Source organism: Carettochelys insculpta, chromosome 2, assembly GCF_033958435.1.
Source record: "Carettochelys insculpta isolate YL-2023 chromosome 2, ASM3395843v1, whole genome shotgun sequence".
Classification (NCBI taxonomy): domain Eukaryota; kingdom Metazoa; phylum Chordata; order Testudines; family Carettochelyidae; genus Carettochelys; species Carettochelys insculpta.
The window spans coordinates 153,246,757-153,272,931 of NC_134138.1; the positions used below are offsets into that span (position 1 = coordinate 153,246,757).

The window sequence follows — 26,175 nt, forward strand, 5'->3', positions numbered from 1 at the left end:
AGGCTCTTTTTAACCCTGTGTTTGTCTCTGTCATCCACACAGAAAAACCTAAGACCTTGGTCTGGAGATGCATTAAGCCCAGGCTAGTTTACACAAATGGGGATATAGATTATAGCCCACTTGCTTTACTGTAAGGATGCAGGGAAATGCCACTTCAATGCTGATAGTCCTCTAATGGCCTTCCTGCAACTTCCTCTGCAGGACAGGCAAGTTTTCCCGCAGCTAACACAAATGACTGAGAAAGTTTTATCACAATGAACCAGGGATGTCTGTCGTCCACTCCCCCACATGCTTTTTCTTTCCTCCCTTCCTCCTGGGCACATGTGGAAACAATAAGGCCATAGTAATGCAGGTAGAGCTTTGCTGTGGGGTTGTTCACATCCAAACTAGGCTAACATGGGTATTCAGACACAGGGGCCCATTACCCAGGTTGATCGTACAGTAAAGACAAAACTAAACTCTTCAATGCAAAGTCAGGAAATTGGCCACACAAAGCTGTTTGCAAGACTGAGACCTTTTAGATGGATATGTTTCAAGTTGTCCAAAAAAGCATCACAAAGTGGATCAAACAGAAAAGAACAAAGAATTCCCAACATTCATTCCTTTATATAACAATATAAATATTATGTTTACTTTTTAGTATACATTCAAAGAATAGTTTTGATTTTTTTTAGTTTTGAAGATTTTTTTAGCTGATTATTAAAAAGAAAGGAATAATATTTTAGGAAACTGAAGTCCTCTCTCTACAGCCAAATTAAAGAAACAGGTAACAGGTAACAGTCAGGTAACAGTCCCAGTTGAGAAGTGAAGTAAATTTGATGTGTATTGCAGAACGTTTCACGGGTGGACACGATGCAACTGAGGGCACAATTTCGCACTCACACATAAGGCAAAAATACTATTGCAGCTACCTCCACCTGCCTCAGTCTGCAGCTTAAAAAATTTTCCTTATGTCCCCAACCATGTGGGCACAACACAGCTATGTAACATCCACAACATTCTGTGGCCTAGGAAACCAATATTAACTGCCCAAAGACCTCATTAACACAGCATTAAATTGCCCAATAGTATTTCAGGCCCTTCTGAAGTGTATAATTTAGCTACTCTCAAAACTCTGGATGTTGGGAAATTCAGAGTTGAGGTATACAGCAATCCATGACACAACCTTAACTCTGTCTCAACGTACCAGTAATACAAATACTACCATTCTACACTTACAAAAAATAACCTTGCATGTTGCCTTCCTTAGAGCACAATCTGCACTATTATTCAGGTGAAGAACATGAGTCATATTACTTTACTCCAATTGCTTATTAGTGTCTTTTCCCTTCCCTCTATTTAACTAATTACCTGGATGATATATGGCATAAAATCTGAGTCTCCCTGTAGATTTCAGACCACTTTAAAATTGTTGCTCTTATACCAGAAATTTTAGTCTCAGAACAAAAATACTACAGGAAGCATGTGCAGAACACAGGCAGAGAACAGGAACACATGCAATGCACTTTTTCTGAAGTTCCCAAGAGCAGAGCCAAAACTTCCAGCCTGTCTGCACTATAATATAAAACTGATTTTATTAAAATTCATTTCTTAATGCTGGGTTTTATCCATTTGATTTTGAGCATCTTCACTTTCCCACATGCTCCCTACAAAACTGACTTACTGCTGCCACACACAAGTAGCTTAAATCAAGTTAAATTGAGTGCTAGAGCAGTGTATTGTGGGAAGCTATCCCACAGTTCCCTGAACTCCATTGCATTCTGGCCCCACAAGTAGATGTGGGTATATGACATGTTCCCACTTTTCATTCCCCTTTTTCCCCTGCCATGTTAAGTATGTTTAAGTAGACATGGGTGCTACACTGAAATTCAAATGAACCATTCACATTTACAGCTTGGGCAGCTAAAAGACTCCAGACTACAGCCAGGTTTGGACCTGCAAAAAAAAGACCCTCAGAACAAGAATATTCCTCACTGCAAGCTTTACTTTGAGAACTGTGGTAACTGTATAGCTACTACATTACCTTCATTGAAATAGGTATGGCTTGGGACAGCTGAAAGACCCCTGGCTACAGCCAGCACATGAAAATTGTGACATTTGACAGCCCCAACAACCATGACTGCCCAGGGAGACCCACCACCTCCCCCTACGAACAGTGTGCCCAGCCTTTATTTTTGGCTTGGATATTGATTTACGCCTCCTGGGAAAGAGACCTCTAAGTCGACACAGGTGCTACACTGAAACTCAAATCAATCCTCAGTAATGACTCAGGATGGCTAAAAGACAGTAGACTTTTGACAGCCACGAAAAATGTAACTACCCACAGAGGCCAAGGGAGACTTCCCTTGGGCAGCTAAAAGACCCCAGGCTACAGCCAGCCCCCAAAATTGTGACCTCTGAGGGAGATGTCCCCTGACAGCTAAAAGACCCCCGGCTTCAGCCATCCTCTGAAAAAGACCCTCACCGCGTGCAAGCTGCCTGGCACCTTGCACAGCATACCCTGTTGTTGGTTTGGGGTCAAGTCACATGATGCGGCTGGGCACAGGAAATGTTTCAGACTGTGTGGCACCTCTGTGGGGAGGGAAGGGAGGGGATGTGGAGGTCAGGTCAACATATAAATGGCTGAAAAGAAGGTTTCTTGTCCTACCAGACAAGCACAACCCCCACCCACAGACTAGCTGACTCACTGTTCCGGGGGGTGGGGGTCTGGCACCAGGCAGCACAGAAAAAAGGCAGGTAGCAGCTGTATACAAGGAACCACAGACCCCACAACTGCATTACTAGCAAAGAAAAAAGATTTTTCAGCCTCTCATGACCCTACTGCCACAGGCTTCCAGGTGCCAAATTGTAACTGTCTTCTGGTTGCCTAATTCCTCTGCACCTGAGAGCAGTGGAGAACCGAGCAGAGAACTGTGGTGCATTGTGGGGGACATACAGGACATCTCTGTAGACTAATGAATTTGATTTAGAGACATGGCACATCCTCACTACCCTTCATTTGGAATTTTAAAATCGAACTGAACGCTACATGCATCAGGTTATCACGATTTTCGGATTTTTGATATTATGTGCATTTTAGTGCTCCATAAATTGAGCTAATGGAATTTACAGTGAAGACAGGCACTTGGAAAAATTGGGCTAACTGACTTTAAGTCAATGTTATCTCATAGCATAGACGCAGCCCCAGTTAACAGATACAGCACAAGCTTAATGGCCACACAATCCACCTATTGATATCCAATTTCTTGGACAAGAGCATCCCAGAAACCCTCTGCTTTGGAAATCAGCCCTAGTTTTGGTCCACATGCCCTTTTTACTTGAATTTATTGGTGGAATAGTAAACTTGACCCACACAACTTTTCCACAATTGTTCCCCGAAGAGGCAGTGGGTACCATGGAGTAACGGAGATCAATCCTGAGCGGATGAGGTCAATTTGGGGAGGATCAGAGACAATCTGAGCTCCAGCTCCAGGGGCTTTTAGGTGATGGTATCTCAGGATCTCCTTGCTAAAATGAACCCAGTTTTGGAGGATGAGGTGCACCCCTCAACCCCAGAGTGCACATCAAATTTCAAAACAATGTGACTCAGCACATGGATTTTAAAACAGTTAGAACATTTGTCTTTTAAACAGCAAGTGACTCTCAACTTTGTACCAGAGATGGTGCTCTGCTACAGTCCTTGAAGTTTTACCATACTGGCCATGGATCTCCAAGCTCACAAGCTAAGATAATTGGAGCTGGTTAATACTTGAGCAAGAGGCTTCTAAGGATAATGGAGGAAGTACTAAAACTAAAAAGGTCAGAGAAGTAATATTGGTGATTCAGAAGTAGCATTCTCTTGAGGCAATAGTGAACCAGTCTCACCACCATTGCACTATAGAGAAATGTGCCATAAGCTATGGAGAAACATGACTACTTGGTGAAAAAAAATCTTTAATATGAATATAATAGACTATGTTTTATATGATATTTTTTGTTTTAATTTCATATTTTGTAAAAAGAAATATGCTGGCCAATAAAGATATGGGCGATGCAATGTCATAAAAAGAAAATCCATTTTGCGTATCTAGGGACAAGCAACACAGAATTATTTATTCCTGGTTTCTTATTCTGCACAGATGCCAATGAACCACATCTTTGTATTGAATGGTGACTTACATCCACAGAAGGAAACCAAAAAAGCCTTTCTCTACCCGAGTCTGAAGATAAATTCAATGAGAAAAATATACATTTTATAAGCCTCCAGTGTATAGAGAGTGAAGCAAGAAGGGACTGACATAATCTGCTCTGACTTCCTGAGTGCCACAATCCATAAAATTTCACCCAATGATTCCAATATTGAATACAAACATACGTGCTTGAGCACATAAAAGATCTTCCAAATGAGTCACACCCCAGCGTAACCATTCCATTTATTAATGAGCCTTACTATTTAAAATATGCATCTTATTCACAGCTGAAATATTTAGAATTCATAGCATTTAAATATCAAGAGTACGATTTTGGCACTTTGCATGCTATAGCAAGTGTATCTGTTGATGTCTGCATATAGCTTTATTGTTTGGTAGATACATGTATGGTACCCACTGTCTTTATTAGATGGAGAGGATTATAAAAGAGCAGTACCACAGTTCTGTGCAGAGACTCTGAGTTTCATTTGTTAAAATCAATTGTCAAACTGAATCAAGCTATTAATACATTCATGTGTCAGGAATATTGTGAACAATCTACAGCCTCTCATGTGTCTACAAGGCTCTTACTTCTGAGGCTAGCAATCCACATTTTATATATTTTTAAAAGGCTGATGGACTGAATTTTGTAATTTCTTTTAAAACATACTTTTTTGTTTTGCTATTATAGCAGTAGATATTGTTACCATTACTCTTGATATTACTAGTATTTATTACTACATGAAGAAGCCTAAGATGTATTTTATGCCAAGGAAAAAATCCTGGAAACTAAATTACATTTCAGGAATACATAGTGTAGCAAATAAAACTGATCAACCAAAATTTGTTTTGTTGCTTTTATCAGGTTCCTCTCTTTTTGTTGTGGTTAGTGCCATATTGATACTGCTGAATCTACATATACTGCTATCTTTGAACTGAAGAAAAAATGTGCACACAGCCACTTCCTGACTTGAAAAATCATGTTCTAGGTGGCTATTTCAAGTCCCCAAATACCTTTTAGGAGCATATCAAAAGTCTCACACTTTCACTTTGTACAGTACATAAAACCAAGATATTTTCAGAAAACTTCCTTCAAGAAGATATGAAAATTTAGCCTGGAAGATCTATCTGTCCATGGAAGAAAAGCAAATTGCAATCTTGATTTTGGAAGATGTATCAGTCAGTTCCAATATTGGTTTTAAGATAGAAGAATTCAAAGTGCTGAAATAACTCTCTGAACACCTTAATTCCCTCTTCCAACACTACAAAGGAAGCTAGAAAAATGCTGTTTTTTTCTGAAAAGGCTAGGAACAAAAATGCACAAATTAAAACATGGGTCCACACTAGCTCTCCTAATGTAACTTTGCTTTACGTAAGTAATATAGTCAAATAGTAAATATGTAATTTGAACACATTCTTGCTTAGATTTCTCAGAACACCTTTTAATATACAACCGTTAGGCTAATTAAGACACAGCGTACAAATTATAAAGGGAAAAATTCAAAACGTATGAATCCTTAATATTTATATGGGACTAGTTTTCTCTCAATGCACAAATGTAACCAACACTAATTATGTAAAAGCATAACTTAATCACGGATGTTTTTGTTCGCTCAGTCCTGGTCTACACTATGGACCAAAGTCAGTCCCAGATATGCCATTCTAGCCATGCCATTTGCATAGTTAGAATCGACATATCAGGATTGACTCTCTTATTGGGTGTAGATCAGGGATGTTCAGGCTTGCACCTATGTCCCTTACTCTGTCCATCAGTGTGGAGTACCAGAGTTGATGGCTGAGCCTAGAGAGGTCGACTTTGCCTCATCTTCACACACGTGGCAAAACTGATCCCTGGAAGATCGATCGCAGCGGGCGAACTCCCCACATAAGTATAGACATACACTAAATCTGTTGCTTCACTGAGCCATATTGTAGGAGTATGTGCCTACTGACACAGGTAACAAATCACTTTGAAGGCAGTTTTAACTCACAAGTGGATAAGGATGTGTAATCATCTTTCCTTTGTATTGACTAAAGTCTTTTAAGCAGGATGCTCCAGGGACCACTTAGCTTTGGGAATGACGGCATCAGTGTGATTTCACTCCATTCCCTTGTTTGAAATCTTTAGGACTGGTCCCCAGGTTTTAGCTTATATACCTTCACAGATCATTCTTCTCTCAAAAAGTGCCCTGACAAAGTTGAAAGAATGTGAATACGAATGCCGTGACTAATATTTTGTTACCTGAAACTATGTCAGAACACAAGTGAAAACATCTGAGTAGCCTGAATCCAGTCTAAACAAGTACACAATCACCCCAGTTCAGTACTGCTGGAAAATTAGGCACAAGTCTGATTCCGGGAAGCCCAATAAAATGGGATCACTGAATTTCATGACTGAGTTGCACAAAAATCAGTTACTAACCTTTCACATCTGTTAGTCTCTAGACACGCTGCACACATCCATTCCACTCTTCTAGTATGTACACTGCAAACACAGTCGTCGAATTTTTTTCTTCCTCCAAATGGAACCTGACAGGGTGGTTCAAGGGCCTGTGCTGTCACACACCACTGGTAGTGATGTCAGTGGCCTAGCAGACACAGAGCTTCTTCAGTTCCTTATTTCTGGAAACTCTGATGCTGAAGATAGGAAGGTGATTGTGCAATGGATATATGCCACACGTGATGAGTTACAGAAAGTTAGTAACCATGTCTTCTTCAAGTGATTGCACACATGCAATCCCCTCCCAGGCAGGAACATAAGAGGGACCAGAGCTCAAGTACACAAAGAAATCTGGCATCATCTCTAGGATATTGGGTGGTGGCATAATAGGAAGTGAACAAATGTTCGCAAATAACCAGGATGTGTTCTGAATGCCCTGGAAAGGAATCTGCACTTGGAATGCCACCGGGGATGTCTGCATTCTTTTAGACTGAGCAGCTGGTCCGGTGGTGACCTGCCAGATGATAATGAGATCAGACCCAAGAAGTTGCCCCAGATGAGTTTCCCTGGGAGGAGACTGGAAGAACTTTCTGTCTGCTATAGTCACAAACAGTTTGGATGGACTGATTAAATGGTTTGATCCCACCTATGTACAATGGCAGTGCTCATCTAAGCTGTGTCTACACGTGCACGCTACTTCCAAGTAGCAGCACTAACTTCGAAATAGTGCCCGTCGCGGCTACACGCGTCGGGCGCTATTTCGAAGTTAACTTCGACGTTAGGCGGCGAGACGTCGAAGTCGCTAACCTCATGAGGGGATCGGAATAGCGCCCTACTTCGACGTTCAACGTCGAAGTAGGGACCGTGTAGACGATCCGCGTCCCGCAACGTCGAAATTGCCGGGTCCTCCATGGCGGCCATCAGCTGGGGGGTTGAGAGATGCTCTCTCTCCAGCCCCTGCGGGGCTCTATGGTCACCGTGGGCAGCAGCCCTTAGCCCAGGGCTTCTGGCTGCTGCTGCGGCAGCTGGGGATCCATGCTGCAGGCACAGGGTCTGCAACCAGTTGTCGGCTCTGTGTATCTTGCGTTGTTTAGTGCAACTGTGTCTGGGAGGGGCCCTTTAAGGGAGCGGCTTGCTGTTGAGTCCACCCTGTGACCCTGTCTGCAGCTGTGCCTGGCACCCTTATTTCGATGTGTGCTACTTTGGCGTGTAGACGTACCCTCGCAGCGCCTATTTCGATGTGGTGCCGCGCAACGTCGAAGTTGAACATCAACGTTGCCAGCCCTGGAGGACGTGTAGACGTTATTCATCGAAATAGCCTATTTCGATGTTTCTACATTGAAATAAGCTATTTCGATGTTGGCTTCACGTGTAGACGTAGCCCTAATGTCCAATGTGTATAGTCATGGCTCATCCTTACTTGCATGTGGTTCTGAGTAAAAACAGATAAATACATTGATTGATATGGGAATTCGAAAGTAACTGAAAGAGAAAACTTGGATGTGAGTGTAAGTAGTAGTTACATCCAGGAGGAGAAAGGGCAAAACTCAGCCCTGCAAGAGGGCTGAGTCTGAGAGAGCCAACGGCTGGGGCTATTAGCTGCCAATCAGGGCTACAGCTAACTAGGGCCCAGCTCGGGCTTTATAAATAGAGGGCTCCTTTAGAGGAGGAGAGAGTAGACTCTTGCTCCTGCTATGGAGCAGGAGGGACCTAGCTGCCAGGCAAGCCAGAGGCTTCCTAACACAGAACAGGGCTGGGGAAAAGGCCTGAGTGTAGTAGGGCTGCAGGAAGGCAGCCAGGGCAGCAGGTGCAAAACTCCCTTGTCAATGATGAGTGGCCATTTCAGACTACAGTTTACCCCTGAGGTAAGGAGCTATATGAAGACTGGCAGTGGGTCACTGAGGCAAGGTAGTTATTGGGGTTGAGGGTTCTCTGGGAGGGGAGCATGCCACAGTGTGGGGCACTGTGGCAGAGCAGTAGCCTGCCGTAGTTCTCTGGGGTCTGGCAGGGGTGTGGATGCTGACATGAGTGGTGGAGAACAAGCAAGTAACAGCAGGCAAGACACTGGCCAGCAGAGGGCACACTGGAGGCTGGAAGAGATAATTCAAACATGACCAGGAGGAGATGCCTTGGCTGTAAGTCTCTCCCTGTTAGTGATATTTTCTATCTGGGGGGTCTCACTCTGCTGGAAAATTCATCCAACTATAGACCCACATGTAGTAACTCAAAAATCAGCTGCTTAGGTCATCTCCAATGTTGTTCTATACCGCTAAAAGGTTAAGAGGCCTCAAGGCTGGTTGAATGGGCTGTTTGTAATACCCACAAGTGTACTAAGATAGGTGTGAGAGCACCCTTTATATTTGGGATTAAGAAATAATGAGAATAAGAACCCGCCCCCCATAATTTTGGTGGAATCTCCTCTATGGCTCCCAACTGAATACCAGATTGACCCTCCTGGACCAAAAGTACTTTGTGAAACGGGTTCCTGAAGAGACGGAGAGAGACAGGGTGGGGAGAAAGCGTAAAAATAAAATGCACGATGTAAACTGATCAACACCCAATGATCAGGCAAATAACTGAGGAAACGGGAAAGGAAGTTTGAAAAAAAAAGAAAATGCATGGCATGGCCTCCTTGAGCATCTCATACACTACCTGATTAGAAATCCTTTGATGTCTCCAGGTGGGGCAGACACTGACATAGAAACAGCAGGGGAAGGCGATCTGCACCTATAACTGCTGGTGTTTTTTTCTCTGCAGGTCCTGTCAGAGAGCTGGGGCAGGATACCAGAGAACTTGCTGAGGTATGCGATGCTTCTGGATGTGTACAAACCACAAGACTTTATAGTTTCCCATGAGCCCTTTAACCCAGGCATCTAAGTATCAGTCTGCTCTGAAAAAAGCACAGAAACGTCGGAGGTAGGTCCTGCAGTTGCTGCTCCTCCTGCAGGAGCCCAGAGCACGGCAGTGGGCTCCTCTGCAAGGCCAATGCCAAAGCCATGGACTGGGCAGCAGAGTCAGCTGCAGCCCAAGCTGCTTAAAACAAGGCCCTTGCTACAGCTTTTCTCTCACCCACTAGCGAAGAGAACTCCTGCCTAGCCTCTTCTGCCAGCATGTCTTTACATTTCAGCATGAAACGCCATACTTCACAGACATACCTGAATAAAAGTGCATCACTCAAAGAAAGACTGTAATTATGCACGCAGTAAACCCTCGAGATGTGCGATTTTGAGTTGTGCTTAACTCGCATTAACGCAAGTAAAGCGCAACTCAAAATCCCATTGCCCCCGCAACCCTGGCTCAACCTCCCCGGCCCCAGCTCAGCTGCCCCTCCCCGCACCCCACTCATGGCTCTGACTCACCCCGCACTAGTGAGGCAGCTCCTCCCAGCTGCAACCAAGCCCCAGGGAAGCATCAGCCAGGGGCGCTCCCTGCCTGGTTCAAACCCTCCGCATGTGACTCTGGTTCAACTTCTCCCTGCCCCCCTGCAGCCCTAACACTTACCCTAGACTTAACTCTCCTGCCTCCCATCCCTCGGCCCCAGCCAACTGCCAGGCTTAAGCCTCCTCCACTACTCCCCCAATCCCAGGACTCAGCATTCAAAAAGGAGCTCCAGGTGCTCCTGCTGCTTCCCCGATGCAAAACATGCGTTCCACCGGGGAAAAAAGCCACCCGACTTACGCGAAATTTGGGTTACACAAGGGCATATGGGAATGTAACCCTTGCCTAAATTGAGTTCTACTGTATTTGTCTGATTCAATATCTTTATATGCTTCTTGTTAACACTATCTCTCTCACTTGCATGAAACAAGAATGAGTTGAAAGAGAGGGAGTGAGTTTCTTGAAAAGATGTGATGCAAAAACACCTGACATTAGCAGCTTCCACAAACAACTAGCCCATATGGTGACTGGTCAAATGATTCTGAAGAACTCCAAATAAATACATTCATCCCTTGCTATAGGAGCATAATTGGCTCCCAAATTTCTGCTCATTGGTGGAAACTCACAAAAGCAACACCAAATTTTCATTAAAATACATGGAAAAGTCTCTGGTTTGTTCCAAGTGCTTGTAACTTGACATAAACCAGTTGAGTTTAGGTAGTTTTCTGATGTATTTGAATAGTTGCACCAGAAATAGGATACAGTGTATGTATGTAGAGCAGGGATAGAGATAGCAATTACCTCATGCCTAGGTGTTGAAAGCTTAACACGGGAGTTAATTAGTTTAAACAACTGTTACTTGCTGGGAGCAGGAGGGCTGGAGGAGACATCCAGCCTAGCAGCCCCAGGGAAGAGGTTGCGGGAGGAGGAGGAGGAGTGTCTAAGGCTGGGGCCGTTTAGGGCTGCAGTGAGACGGGGGGAGAATCTAAGTCTGGGGGCTGTTTAGGGATGTGGGGGGGTCTAAGACTGGGGGCAGTTTGGGGTTACTGGGGGTGTGTGTAAGGCTGGGGGCAGTTTGGGGCTGCTGGGGTGGGGGGTATGGGTGTCCCTGTCCCCCGGCCAGAGACCCTGAAGCTGGAGCAGAGCCAGCCGTGGGGCTGCTGGTCTCCCTGCTTCCCGGCCAGGGACTCCACAGCTTGCTCAAATTAGCGGGGGAAGTTCACTCATTTAGTGAACATAGGTGGGTATATGTGTCCCTTGTTTGAGCGAGTACTTGTAAGTAAAGTACTCGCTAAACAAGGGATGGGTGTACGAAAGAAAATTGTTTTACATATAGAAAAACCCCCAGTGTATCAAACAATGTAAGGTCAAAGAAAAATCCAATTATATATTAAGCAATGCAAGGTCAAAGAAACATACTTTGTATTTAGAAGGTAATAAGATCATTGTAGCTGTGCATATGTCCTCAACCTTAATAAAACTTCAGACAAATTCTCTTTCCATATCCTTTACTCCATGAACAGTCCCATTGGTCTTAATGGTATTTATTTGGGGTAAGGGACTACTCAATCTGAAAAAAGAAGAATCTGATCCAATGTTTTAAACTGAAATTAGGGGTTACCATTTAGTTACAGGAAAATAACAAAACAAAAGCTACTCTCTTTGAAGAGAGCAACAAGTTGGTGCCAAGACTATGCAGAAGACTCAAAAATTAACAGCAATGTTTTTAAAGTACAACAGAAGCAGGAAGTGGGGCCACTGGATGATCAAGTAACTAAAACACAAAAATAAAGTTTGGCTTATTTTCAGTCAAACCCAAATAAAAGGCCAAAGTTCAGCTAAAATCTCAGTCTAAGTATTGTGAAGGGAAATAGCACTTTGATCCTGTAAAGAGAATGAATGCACTTACTTACTCAGAGCATGTGAGTAGTCCCACTACTATAGGACTACTCTGGTACTTAAAATTAAGCACCTATGTAAGTCTTTACAGGATTGTGGCTTTGTTGACTAAATGACAGAGAAATAGATATTCAGTTATGTAACCAAGCTATTGTTTGTGCCATCCTTTCTGCTAAATACTTGTAAACAAAGCCTTGTAATTAAGAATCCAAACTAATCAAAACATTGCATCCTTCTAGCAACCTCACACTTCAAAACCCATTCACACAATGGCTACATCTACACTAGAGAGTTTTGCTGACAAAACTCCTGGCGCATCTACACACTAAATGCATTTTGTTGACAACCTGTTGACAAAACTTGGCACTTTCACTAAAAGCAGTCTGCCTCTCTGCAATGAAGAATAATGTCTTTGTCAACAGTTTCTGTTGACAAAAACACCTTGTAGATGCTCTGCGGGGGGGCCTCTGTTGACAGACAGGGCTTGCAGTCCAGGGGGCAGCTCTGTTTGCTGAGCTTCTGGCTAGCTGTTCTGTCAAAAGACTATCTGGGTAGTCCGGCTGCTCTCTTGACAGAGCTGAGTGCTCTTTTATTTGGCTTTTGTGTGTGGACATGATCTATTGACATACATTTTGCCGGAAGATCTCTTCCAACACTAACTTCTGTTGACAAATCAGTGTAGGGTAGACATAGCCAATGTGTGCAGCCACTTCAGAAGTAAAATATGAAATCAAGAAAACAGTTTGACGCCAGCAGTGCCTCACACTAATATTATTTCATCTGTAGCACTCTGAAATATACTTTGTGTTTCTATGGGTTCTGTATGTGGTGTGCACACTGACAACACTATTCACATTAGCAAACTGCAAATACCTTGAAATAAATTATTTCTGATTAAAATATAAACTCTAGATAAATAGATGTAAAGGCTGTGCAAAACCACTAGAGAGATGACCAAACATGGAAATCTGAACTCACTACTACCTTCATACAAGTCAATAATTTCTCTTTACAACTAGAGTACAACATAGACGTTTCAAAGTTCAGACAATGCATTAATAGGTATTGGAAAGAATTCTTATGAACCAGCAATTATGTATAGACTAGATGAACAGAAAGGAGCATGATAAATATGAAAAAACTAGGACTGGGAAAGAGAAGGTAGGTACAGCATTTATTTATCCTTGTTCGTAATATGGGACACTTATTACGAACAACAAAACTGAAAGGCTGAACTTTAAAAATAAATACGAGAACATACACTTTGTGCACGCAATGCACAGTTTGAATGTGAAACTCTTTGCCATAGAATAGTAACAGAGAGGAAGCCGTGCTAGTCTATACACTATCAAAACAAAAAGCAGTTAAGTAGCACTTTAAAGACTAGCAAAATAGCTTATTAGGTGAGCTTTCGTGGGACAGACCCAAAGCTCACCTAATAAACTATTTTGCTAGTCTTTAAAGTGCTACTTGACTGCTTTTTGTTTTCATTTTCCCATAGAATCTCTTTGAAGCCAAAAATTTGCAGTATTAACAAAGGAACTGAAGTTCAGGCAGACTATAAATCCTCATGCCTCAGGGTATAAGCTCATCTCTAACTAATGAGAGTTCACAAGAAATGTTCCAAACTGGGCAAGTTATTATATAATTATTTACTCTGCCACATGCCTCTGAGGCATCTGATACTATTCCCTGTCAGACACGATCAAAACAAAAAGCAGTCAAGCAGCACTTTAAAGACTAGCAAAATAGTTTATTAGGTGAGCTTTCGTGGGACAGACCCACTTCTTCAGACCATAGCCAGACCAGAACAGACTCAATATTTAAGACACAGAGAACCAAAAACAGTAAGCAAGGAGGACAAATCAGAAAAAGATAATCAAGGTGAGCAAATCAGAGAGTGGAGGGGTGCGGGGGAAGGTCAAGAATTAGATTGAGCCAAGTATGCAGATGAGCCCCTATAGTGACTCAGAAAGTTCCCATCACGATTTAAACCATGTGTTAATGTGCCGAATTTGAATATTCAAATTAAATATTGAGTCTGTTCTGGTCTGGCTATGGTCTGAAGAAGTGGGTCTGTCCCACGAAAGCTCACCTAATAAACTATTTTGCTAGTCTTTAAAGTGCTGCTTGACTGCTTTTTGTTTTGATAGTGTATAGACTAGCACGGCTTCCTCTCTGTTACTGTCAGACACGAGTTAGTGATCTAGGGAGGCTAATGGCTTGATGCAGTGTAATATTTTCCAAAAGGAAACAAGTCTAACTTGTGGATGCAATCTGTTGGACACTTCAGTATGGCTATATTTTCAACAGAGGCATACTTGATCAATAATCTCAGGGGCTGAACTGCAGTGTTCTGGAATAGTATGATCAATGGACTGTTAACTTATTATGATGTTAGTAAAGTGAATATCAAGTACAAATCTCCTAACTTATGATGTATTAACTGAGTCCTCAAAAGATCTAGACAAACAATTCTTAGCATCTTTAAATGAAATACCCTCCACAGAGCAGAATAAGGTGAACACTATTTTTATGTTCTCTTTCAAATGAAAAGAAAAGGAAATGCACAAGAACTGTTAAAAGACTGCCATTCATTTCACATCTTATTCTTTTTGGGAGGATGACAACCATTTGAAACCAGAACAGATTGAGGGGGCAAACAGATGCCATTTAAGTAAGATGAGTGCACAGCGTGATGACAGCCAGATGTCCTTAATTTCAACCAAGCAGAACCCAGGAGCGTTGATATGATAAAAATGTTATTACCACTTTAAGTCCACAAGGGAATTACAGCATTTCTCTTACATATTTGCCCAGGATTGAAATTTGTCATGCCAAGGCTTGACAAGGTCAGGAAACCAATTAGTTATTTATTTCTGCACATTTTAAAATGAAGTCAATAGGCAACTCAAGTTATATGAACATATTTACACACACACACACACACACACACAAAACAGGACAAATATTGCCATCAGTTGTGTGTACGTCTCCTGTTGACATAAACGCATGCAAGTTATCTAAAAGCAGAATGTGGCCTTGAACATGTTGTTTAAAATTGTGTTATTGGGTCTTATTAAAAGAATAACTGGGGTTGCAGCTGCTGCCTCACATGCTTTTTCAGAACCTTCTCTAGATCAGGGATGGCAGGACCCATCTTGCTGAACAACTGCACATACTGTTTTTTTTTCTTTTTTCGGACCAGTTGAAAAGAAAATAACAACAAACCATCACGATTATAGCAAGGTTCCTTCTCTAAAACCACAAAAACCAAATAAGAGAATCTGCGTTGGCTTGAGCATTTCAGGGTGCTCTTCTCAATGGCAGAGCATTTATGGCTGGTGAGTCAGATTCCAACACTGCAATGGCAGATGCAAAAGAGTGTAGCTTGAGCTCATACACATAACCGGGTTGCAGTGAGGAGAGCTGGGATTCCGCAGTGCAGAAGAGACAAGTAGGACACATGCGCGGGGAATGGAAAAGAGATATGAATGATGCTCCAATTGTTTGAGGGTGTCTTTTTTCCTTTGACTCACTGTAACAGGCACACAATTATGGTGCGGAATACATAATAAAAATGGTGCTAAAAGGAATGATTTTAATTATTCACAGCTAAAATATAACAGCCTACTTTGCAGACGTCAATAGCTTACTGACAGCCAAACCCATAAGCGCAACAAAAATTAGTGCCCCCACACGACCTGCAGCTGCTCAGGTCAGCAAGATATTTCACAGGTCACAAAGATGCAATTCCGGATCCTCCTCTCTCTCTATATTAGAAAACATATGACAACTCTATTGGGTGACCATTGAAATAAATATTAGATATTATTAAAGATAATTTCTGGATACTGCCTACGCTTCTTGGAACCACTTGGGGCTGCTCCTTTAAGACAAAAGCCCCAGAAAAGTAGGTTTGTATTCCCCCCTAAGGCTGCTGCTACACTACCAGTGTCCTGTTGGAGGTGCAACGGTAATGAGGCAATTCAAAGCAGGCTGATGAGGTGCTGACGTGCATATTTAGCACCTCATTAGCCTAATGGTGGTCACAGGAACAGACTTCAAATTGCAGATTGACAGTGTAGATGGGGGCAGCTTTGAAGTAAGCATCCCGCTTCAACATTCCCTTATTCCCGCAGAACTAGGTTGGAGTAAGGGAATGTCAAAGCGGGGCACTTACTTCAAAGCTGCCCCCATCTTCACTGTCAATCTTCAATTCGAAGTCTGTTCATGCGGCCGCTATTATGCTAATAAGGCGCTGAATATGCACGTCAGAGCTTCATTAGCCTGCTTTGAATTGCCTCATTACCACAGCACCTCCAATGGTAGTGTAGCAGCAACCTAAGATGGACAAACAAGCAAAGGCTCTAGCAAAGCAGGTCTGTCAATATCATTTGAATTCAGTGAGTCAGGACCCTGTATCCTGTTTTCAGAACTGAGCTGTCCCATTAAGACCAGTGCCACCCACATACATTTCTGCTCTGTCTACAGTGCTGCAGACTTCCATGTAGCTCTGCTGGAGCAACCGCAAATGGCGCCTCTGGCAGTAAGTGACAGGGGTGCTGGAGAAAGAAGGGGGGCTAGTGAGATCTAGGCACACTCAAGGGCAGTAAGGTGTGGTTCTTGGAGTTGGACGTGCCCATGGATTAACCTAAGAGTGTGTGGCTGTGGTCCTCCAGAGGGGATGTCACACCCCAGAAGGCGTTACTCTTGGAGTCTGTTGGACTTGATCCCAGAAGGTGGAGGGACCTAACCCCTCGGCGAGGGTGTGACCCACAAGGAGACTGGCACACTGAAGGGGTTCTTCTGGGAACCATGGGGAGCTGCGAGCATCACCCTGTGAGTCTGCAACCCCTGGGAACAGTGGGGAGATGTTCTAAAACCATTGCCTTAAAAAGGACATAGTCCAGCTATGCAAACTGAGAGGGCTGCCCAGTGGCAAATCCACCAAAGAAGAGAATGATCGCTCCATAGAGCCGCGTCCTGTCCCCATAGGGAGCCATCAGACATCCCCTGACAGCACTGCAGGCACCCACCTAGCTGAGGACCAGGAAGGGGCTGGAGGCAACCAGCCAAACCCGAGGGCTACTAGAATCCATTTGCCAGGCAGCAGCTCAGCATGGTTCAGCACCTCCTCTGTGTCTGGAAATTGAACTGCAGCAAAGAGAGCTGGAAGACTGAGAAAGACAACAGCAGCACGAACAGGCTGATGGCAGAACTGAGAGCTACAGAAACTCCTGCGGTGGTGAGTCAAGACGGGGTGGGGGACCCCAGACTGCATGACACTTTGACATGAACATCTGTCCCAGTTTAAGGGGGGTCAGCATAAATACTTTCCTTAACATTGGGGTGTGGGGGGTGTCCAGAGAGGGGTAGCACCTCTGGTGTGAGGACTTGTCGTCTCTTCGGGGCAGTTCGTGCACCTTTGGTCCCCACCTGGCACTCAGCTCTCATTTGTGGCTCCAAGAAGCAGTAGATGCAGCGGCCACACCCTGATAACCTGCTTCGACAGGCGGGCGAAACCTGGTGAGGGTAGCCGTCAAGTTTGAAACCTGTGGTGAGATAGGGAATTGCCGATCCCACCATGCAAAGCTGGCCCCGCTGGATTGGACAGATGAGATCAACAGCAAGATCCAACGACCAGGAAGGCGGTTCTGCAACGCTCTGTGGAGAGCGAAGGGCATGACAAGGCCCCAGAGACGGCAGGGCCATCCACTGCAGCCTAGGAAGTCCCAGCCGTGATGACTTTTCATACCACTGGAACCAGGCTTCTGAGGTCGAGAGAGTGGAATTGCCCCGTGCAACGGCTTTTCCACTTTAAACATTCTCCTGCACAGGTTCTTTGCACATTCTCATCACTTCTGTTTACCTCAAAGTCTTGCAGCGATGGTGGAGGGGCAAAGTGACAGGTGGAGGTGACCACTGGGAATTGTAGCTCCAAACCTGCATATAGGTGGCCTGTGGACTTCGGTTGCTCGACTCTGACCCTGGGATGACAGAGGAGTTTGCCAGCATCCCAGGCGACTGAGCAGGCTGTTTTAGCAACAGGACTGCTCACCTTCAAAATGAGGGAGGGGAATCGAAAAGGTGTCCCAAAAATTGCTTGTCCCAACCAAAATGGCCAGCGTGCTGCAGCTGGCAGTTTTACCCTCACAGCGGTTGAAAAACAGTGAAAAGAAAGACGATATTTGCAGCATGGAACGTTCGCACCCTCTTGGACAGGGAGAATGCTATAAGGCCTGAGAAAAGTACAGTCCTCATAGCAAGAGAACTGGCATGTTATAAAGAGAAGTTACTCACCTGTGTAGTAACGATCGTTCTTCGAGATGTGTCCCCGTGGGTGCTCCACCGCAGGTGTCTGGCTCGCCCTGGCGCCGCAGCTCGGAAAATCTTCAGCAGTCTCCGTTGGGTCGCACATGCTCCGATGCGTGTTGGCTCTTCGCACGCTTACGGTCACATGCGCGATCCGGTCCCTGCCAGTTCCTGATCAACCGCTCCGAATGTCTCTGAAAAACACAAAACAGAGCTCCGAAGTGGGGAGGAACGGGTGGGTAGTGGAGCACCCACGGGGACACATCTCGAAGAACCATCGTTACTACACAGGTGAGTAACTTCTCTTTCTTCTTCGAGTGGTCCCCGCAGGTGCTCCACCGTAGGTGACTACCCAGCAGTAACCCCCCCTGAAAAAGGAGGTGGGTACCCGATTCATGCGCAGCTTGCCCTTGAAAGGACTGCTGTCGACAGGCGTGTATCCTCATCAAGCATCCTGTGCATGGTGTAGTGCTTGGCGAAGGTGTCATAGGAAGACCACGTCACCACTCTGCAGATGTCTCTCAGCGCGATTCCCTTGAAGAAGGCCGTCGCCGCCGCCATTGCCCTAGTGGAGTGGGCCCTGGGCGGAACTGGCAGAGGAGTCTTGCGAAGCTCGTAGCACAGCCTTACACATGACACAATGTGATTTGAAATCCTCTGCGAAGATAGGGCTTCCCCTTTTGACCTGGATGCAATGGACACCAGGAGTCTGTCCATTTTCTGGAAAGGCTTAGTTCTATCGATGTAGAAGGCCAGCACCCTTCTCACGTCTAATAAGTGCAACTGTGCCTCTTTACTCGAATTGTGAGGCTTAGGATAAAACGAGGGCAATACTATGGGTTCATTAATGTGGAAATCTGAAGAGACCTTTGGAACGAAGGCTGGGTGCAAACGTAAGACCACCGCCTCCTTTGAGAATATCGTGCAAGGTGGTGTGGACATTATGGCTGCGAGCTCGCTCACGCTGCGAGCTGACGTGATTGCCAAGAGGAAAGTTGTTTTCATGGTAAGTAGCTGAAGGGGAACTGTAGCCAATGGCTCAAAGGGCGGTCACGAGAGCGTGTGGAGAACCAACTCCAAACTCCATGATGGCGGTATTGGTTTCCGAGGGGGGTACAAGTTTACCAACCCCTTTAGGAAGTGCGTGACAACAGGATGGGCGAATATGGTTGATCCCTCCTCTTCATGTCAAAAAGCTGATATAGCCGCAAGATGAACCTTTATGGAAGACAGAGAGAGCCTCTTTTGTTTGAGTTGTAGCAGGTAGTCCAGAATCATGGGTATAGGGGCGTCCAGAGGTGTCAACTGCTTGGAAGAGCACCAAGCGGAAAATGCGTCCATTTGTGCTCATAAGTCCTTTTGGTGGAAGTCCTCCGACTACACTCCAGGACTTGCTGCACTCCCTCTGAACATGTAGTCTCTAGGGCGCTGAGCCATGGATTAACCATGCTTGTAGCCAAAGTCCCTGCGGGTGCGGATGCAGTATTGACCCTCGAGCCTGTGTGAGAAGGTCTGGTACTGTCAGTAGGGGAAACGGCCGGCGCTGTGCCATGCGTAGAAGCAGAGGGAACCGTTGTTGCCGATCCCAGGTCGGGACTATGAGTATCATGCGTGCTGTCTCCCTTTTGGCTTTCTCCAAGACCTTGTGTATGAGTGTTGTGGGAGGGAACGCATAGAGTAGAGGGCCCTTCCATGGGATCATGAAGGCGTCCCCCAAGGATCCCTGTCCTATGCCCGCTCTGGAGCAGTATCGGTGACATTTCTTGTTGTCGTGAGTGGCGAACAGATCGATTTGGGGAAACCCCCATCTGCGGAACACTTGGTGAAGCAGGTCTGAATGGATCTGCCACTCGTGTGCGGGTGCAAAGTGTCTGCTGAGTTGGTCCGCCTTCACGTTGTGGACACCCGGTAAGTATGAAGCTCTTAGGGTTATATTGTTGGCAATGCACCAGTTCCACAACCGGACCGCCTCCGCACAGAGTGCACGTGATCTGCCCCACCCCCAGTTGGTTTATATAAAACATGGTGGTGGTGTTGTTGGTATTTACGCCGACTACTTTCCCGCACAGATAATTCCGAAAATGCCTGCATGCATTGAACACTGCTCTGAGTTCTAGTATGTTTATATGCAGTGTCTTCTCTACAGGGGACCATAAACCTTGAGCGGCTTTGTTGTCCATGTGTGCCCCCCATCCCGTATGGGATGCATCTGTTGTAATGAAAACAGTAATTTGTGGTTGGCGGAAAGGCACTCCTCTTAGTAGATTCTTGGGGTTTGCCCACCATGTTAGTGACCTTTGCGCCTCCGTTGTGAGTGATACCATTCTGTGAACGGTATGGGTTGATGGTTTGTATACAGTCGCCAGCCAATGCTGCAATCCTCGCATGTGTAGTCTGGCGTTTTGTACCACAAACGTGGTGGTCGCCATGTGCCCCAGTAACTGTAAGCACGTTAGGACTGAAACAAGGGGGCTGTATGTTATTAGTTGTACTGTGAGGGTACATGCGCCGTGGCCTTCCCAGCAGAAGAGGCCAGTGGGCCCGGGCCCCTTGCTTCGCTCGTCCCACTCCCAGAGGTGACGGGCAGGGATCGAGCTGGAGAAGCCTTTCTCTTCTTCTGCACAGAGGAGGTCAAAGAGGCAGCCTTCCTCTTGTGCAAACCTGAAGAGCCCTCCTTATGGGGCTTTTCCGACGTGGCAGGCTGAAGGGCTTTGTCAAAGAGAAGCATTTTGAGCCTCATCTCTCTATCTTTCCGAGCTCTAGTTGTTAATTTAGAGCAATGAGAGCACTTCTGGGGGACGTGGGTCTCCCCAAGGCACCGGATACATTTACGTGTCCAAGGCAGGCATGGTCTCCCGGCAGGATTCACAGTTTTTAAAACTGGGAGATGACATTGTTAGACTTTAAGTCCTTGAATCCTTACGTGCTAACAGCGCACTTAGCAGTCTATTTACCAGACAATAGCAACCGTTGACCGTTGAAGGCTTGTCAAAAATAGCGGGCCCGCCTGAAGGCGGCCGCTCTGATCCTTAACACAGTCTTTTGCTTTTAGAATAAAACTATATACACAGTAGAACTAATATTATAATAACTAAGTGACTATTAACTATAACTATAACTAGTAAAAACGAATAAAAACAGAGTTTATCTGTCTCAGGCGTTGGAGCCGGAGAGGATTCCGTCTGCAGCCATTGGCGGTTGAGAAGGAACTGGAGGGGACCAGATCACGCACGTGACTGTAAGTGCGTGAAGAGCCAATGCACATAGGTGCATGCGCGACCCGACGGAGACTGCTGAAGATTTTCCGAGCTGCGGCACCGGGGTGAGCCCGACACCTACGGTGGAGCACCCACAGGGACCACTCGAAGAAGAACACTGACATAGCCGCCCTGAGCAAGACCAGACTGGCAGAGGAAGGATCCATCTGCGAACCAAAAGGAGGTTACATTCTTCTGGTAAGGCAGGCCAGAAAATGAAGACAGAATCCATGGAGTGGGACTTGCCATCAAGACATCACTTCTGTGCCAGCTTCCTGATCTACCAACTTGCATCAGCGAGCGTCTGATCAATTATCTGGGAAGAAGACGACATACCCAAAAGACTTTAAGAATACCACAGTCATCTCGCTCTTCAAGAACAAGTGCAACAAAGCTGACTGTGGCAATTACCAGGGCATCTCCCTTCTCTGTACTGCTGGGAAAATCTTGGCTCAAGTCATCCTCAACCGTCTGATCACCAGCCTCTCAGAAAAGAACCTACCAGAGGCACAGTGTGCTTTTTGCCCAGGCCACAGCACCATTGACATGATCTTTGCTGTTTGTCAGGTCCAGGAAAAGTGCATAGAGCAGAACTTGGATCTGTACCCTGTCTTTATGGACTTGACCAAGGCATTTGACACCGTCAACAGAGAAGCCCTGTGGATTATCCTGTCAAAACTTGGCTGCCCGAGAAGATTCATTAACCTCCTATGCCTGTTCCACGATGACATGACTGGCTTTGTTCTTTCAAATTGCGAGTCCTCAGATCCATTTGAGATATCCAATGGTGTGAAGCAAAGGTGCGTGCTGGCCTCAGTTTTTATTCAACCTCTTTTTCATGTGCGTCCTCAGCCCCGCAGTTAGGTACCTCGACCATGGAGTCTACATAAAATACAGACTTGATGGGTCACTTTTCCACCTTCGCCGTCTGAATGCTAAAACCAAGACGCTTGAGAGGCTCATCCTTGAAGCCCTTTTTGCTGATGACGGTGCACTTATGGCACACAAGGAATCTGAGCTCCAGCTCATCGTCAACAAATTTGCTGATGCCTCTCGCCTCTTTGGTTTGACCATCAGCCTAGGAAACACCGAGGTACTGTTTCAACCTGCTCCAGGATCTGCTGTTCTCCCCACTTCAATCTTTGTTGAAGGAACAGAATTAAAAACAGTAGAGGAGTTCAAGTACCTTGGCAGTGTGATAGCCAATGATGGCTCCCTTGACAAAGAAATCAATGCCAGAATCTGCCAGGCCAGCTGGGCACTAGGACGTCTGAGAGCGCGAGTGTTGAATCAGCACAATATCCAACAGTCCCTAAGCTGAAAGTGTACAAGGCTGTAGTTCTGACCAGTCCCCTGTATGGCTGTGAAAACTGGACCTTGTACAGAAAACATATAAAATTGCTGGAGCGCTTCCACACACGCAGCCTGAGGTCAATGCTGCACATGTGATGGTAGGACAGAATTACAAACCTGGAAGTCCTAGACAAAGCAGGAACCACGAGCATCGAAGCCATGATTCTGAAAGCCCAGGCTCGCTGAACAGGGCACGTCATATGAATGGAAGAGTCAAGAATCCCTAAGCAACTCCTCTACGGTGAACTCTCCCAGGGCAAAAGGAACCAAGGTGGGCCTCGCAAGAGACATAAAGACTGCGTGAAGTCCAACATTACTTATGCTGGTTTAAAACCACATCAGCTAGAGCAGCATGCAAAAGACCGAACAGGCTGGCATGCTCTTGCACGACACGCGTATGACAAGTTTGAAGAGCAGTGACACATACACCTCATTGATGCTCGTGAGAGGAAGAAAGCAACAGCAGCAGCCACACCGACAGAGCCAGGACAATTTCCTTGCCCCCACTGTGAACGCCCATGCCGTTCAAAGCTTGGACTCCTCAGCCACATGCGAGTCCACAACTGATGAGCCTGGGCAAGCGCAAGACATCATCATCGGACACGGCGGACTACCTACATTTCCTTCTTTGCGCTCCATTATTTACCATTCACTGGTACATTCTACTGCATCATATTTTTCCTCATGTCATTTACAGATAGTAATACAAATGAAATACTAGGTTTGTGTATAAGAACTAAGCTGTGCTAAAAAGTAAAAACAATATTCAGTTGTAATCTAGTAGCTTTACGTAAGACTCTCAAAGCACTTTACAAATGCTGATTTAAGGTTTGGACTATGTGTGGGAGGTGGTACTGTGACCTTCAAATGCATTAGATTACATCCAGGGCTGACTTCAATGGAGCCTGACTTCACCACAATATTTTTTCATAAAACAACTACCAATAAAAACATTTAGAGTTGGGTGTACTTCAAAGAAGGTTTGCTTGCCAAGGTGTATTGTTTCTCTCCTTAGGGTTACATTAAAGTGTTTATTTAAATAGGGAAAATAAATGAAAAAGCGTCTCTAGTTTTACAACTTTACTCCCTGTGAACATACGTACAGGCTATGCACAGAGTTAATCACCAATTAAGAGGGTGACATTTGAGGCAGATCTTTGTTGTCATAATGCAAGCACTGCTCTGAAGCTTTGTGTAACAGAGGTTAATACCATGTAATATATCAATTACTGTTTTATGATACTGAATGTTCAGTTTAGCAGGAATGAGACTGTTCGCATTTGCAGCTGTGCGAATCAGGTTTCGCTTACAAAACATTAAATTCTGTGCTGTTAAAAGAACTCTCCTAATAGTTAGGGGGAGAATATGGAGCAATATGTGTCACTTGCATTTAGAACCAGAGTTTCCAGGCCAGCTGATGGTAATGACCACACTCTAACCTCAGACGTGCCATCATTTAAACTACTTATTTAAGAAATTTGCTACCGGGCATACAACATGTTTTTTAAAAACCTAATATACATGAGTACAGGATCTGATCTCATGTATAATAGCAGTGATCTTTACTGTGTCCTAGTTTCCTTCCCTTGAGAGCAATCTCACAAAAGTTTTGGGTTGGTGTCTACCCACAGAACATCTCTCTTCTTGGGAAGCTTACCCAAAATAAATTTTCAAACAATCTTATTAGCAGTTTATCTCACATATAGGCTACGTCTACACGTGAAGCCTACATCGAAATAGGCTATTTCGATGAATAATGTCTACACATCCTCCAGGGCTGGCAATGTCGATTTTCAACTTCGATGTTGCGCAGCACAACATCTAAATAGGCGCAGCGAGGGAACGTCTACACGCCAAAGTAGCACACATCGAAATAGGGATGCCAGGCACAGCTGCAGACAGGGTCACAGGGCGGACTAGCGCTTCCGGGGCAACAGCTAGCCGCTCCCTTAAAGGGCCCCTCCCAGACACACTCAGCCTGCACAGCACGCGGTCTGAGGAGCCATAGGCACACAGACCCTGCGGCGACGCAGGCATGGACCCGCAGCAGCAGCAGCAGCAGCAGCCAGAGGTCCACCCAGCCCTCCTGGCAGGAGCAGGGCTTGCCCTGCTCCATGCCATGCGGGAGGCAGCTGAGCACCTCCTTGCTACACCGGAGGAGGAGCTGCCCCCAGGGCAGCAGGGCTCAACCCCCAACCCTGCAGCACCCCGCCCCCACCCCCGCCTCACACGCCGGTGGCTGTGGAGCTACCCCACCAGCACCGACTGGTGGGAGCGGCTGGTGCTTGGGGAGTGGGACGATGACCGCTGGCTCAGGAACTTCAGGATGAGCCGGCAGACATTTATGGAGCTGTGCCAGTGGCTCAACCCCACACTCAGGCACCAGGACACCGCCATGCCGCGTGCCCTCACAGTGGAGAAACAGGTCGGCATCGCTGTCTGGAAGCTGGCCACTCCCGACAGCTACCGATCCGTGGGGCAGCAGTTTGGTGTCGGCAAGGCCACCGTCGGGGCTGTCCTCATGGAGGTAAGAGAACCCATGGGGGGAGGGCAGGGCAGGGGAGGGGGGCCCGGGCAGAGGAGGGCAGGGGAGGCCAGGGCAGGGCAGAGGAGGGGAGGGGAGGGGAGGTCGGGGGAGGGCAGGGCTGGGCAGGGCAGGGCAGAGGAGGGGAGGGGAGGGGAGGGCGGGCGAGGGCAGGGCAGAGGAGGGCAGGGCAGGGGAGGGGAGGGGAGGGCAGGGCAGGGCCACGCACACCCTTCTCACCCCTCATTGGTGCTGTCCCATGTGCTTTCCCTGCAGGTTGTGCGTGCCATCAATGCCATGCTCCTGCACAGGCTCGTGAGGCTGGGGGACCCAGATGCCACCATCGCCGCCTTTGCCACCCTGGGCTTCCCCAATTGCTTTGGGGCTCCGGATGGGACTCACATCCCCATCCGCGCCCCGCATCACAGTGGAGGACGCTACATCAATCGCAAGGGCTACCATTCTGTGGTCCTCCAGGCCTTGGTGGACAGCCGGGGCCGTTTCCAGGACATTTATGTGGGCTGGCCTGGCAGCACCCATGACGCCCGGGTTTTCTGGAACTCGGGCCTGTGCCGCCGGCTGGAGGTGGGAACCTACATCCCCCAGTGGAAGATCCCTCTGGGGGACACCACCATGCCCCTCTGCGTCATCGCAGATGCGGCATACCCACTCCAGCCCTGGCTCATGCACCCATACACGGGCCATCTCTCCGCTAGCCAGGAGCGCTTCAACCAGCGCCTGAACCACGCGCGCCAGGTGGTGGAGCGCTCATTTGGCCGCCTGAAGGGACGCTGGAGATGTCTCCTGACCCGCCTGGATGCGGGCCCCAACAACATCCTC

The 26,175-nt window shown here is 46.2% G+C and overlaps 1 protein-coding gene across 1 annotated transcript in view; it reads right to left on the reverse strand.

Annotated features, from left to right (window-relative positions):
- ADCY2 (adenylate cyclase 2) overlaps positions 1–26,175 on the reverse strand; it is a 440,039-nt gene that overhangs the window by 62,778 nt on the left and 351,086 nt on the right. The window lies entirely within an intron of this gene.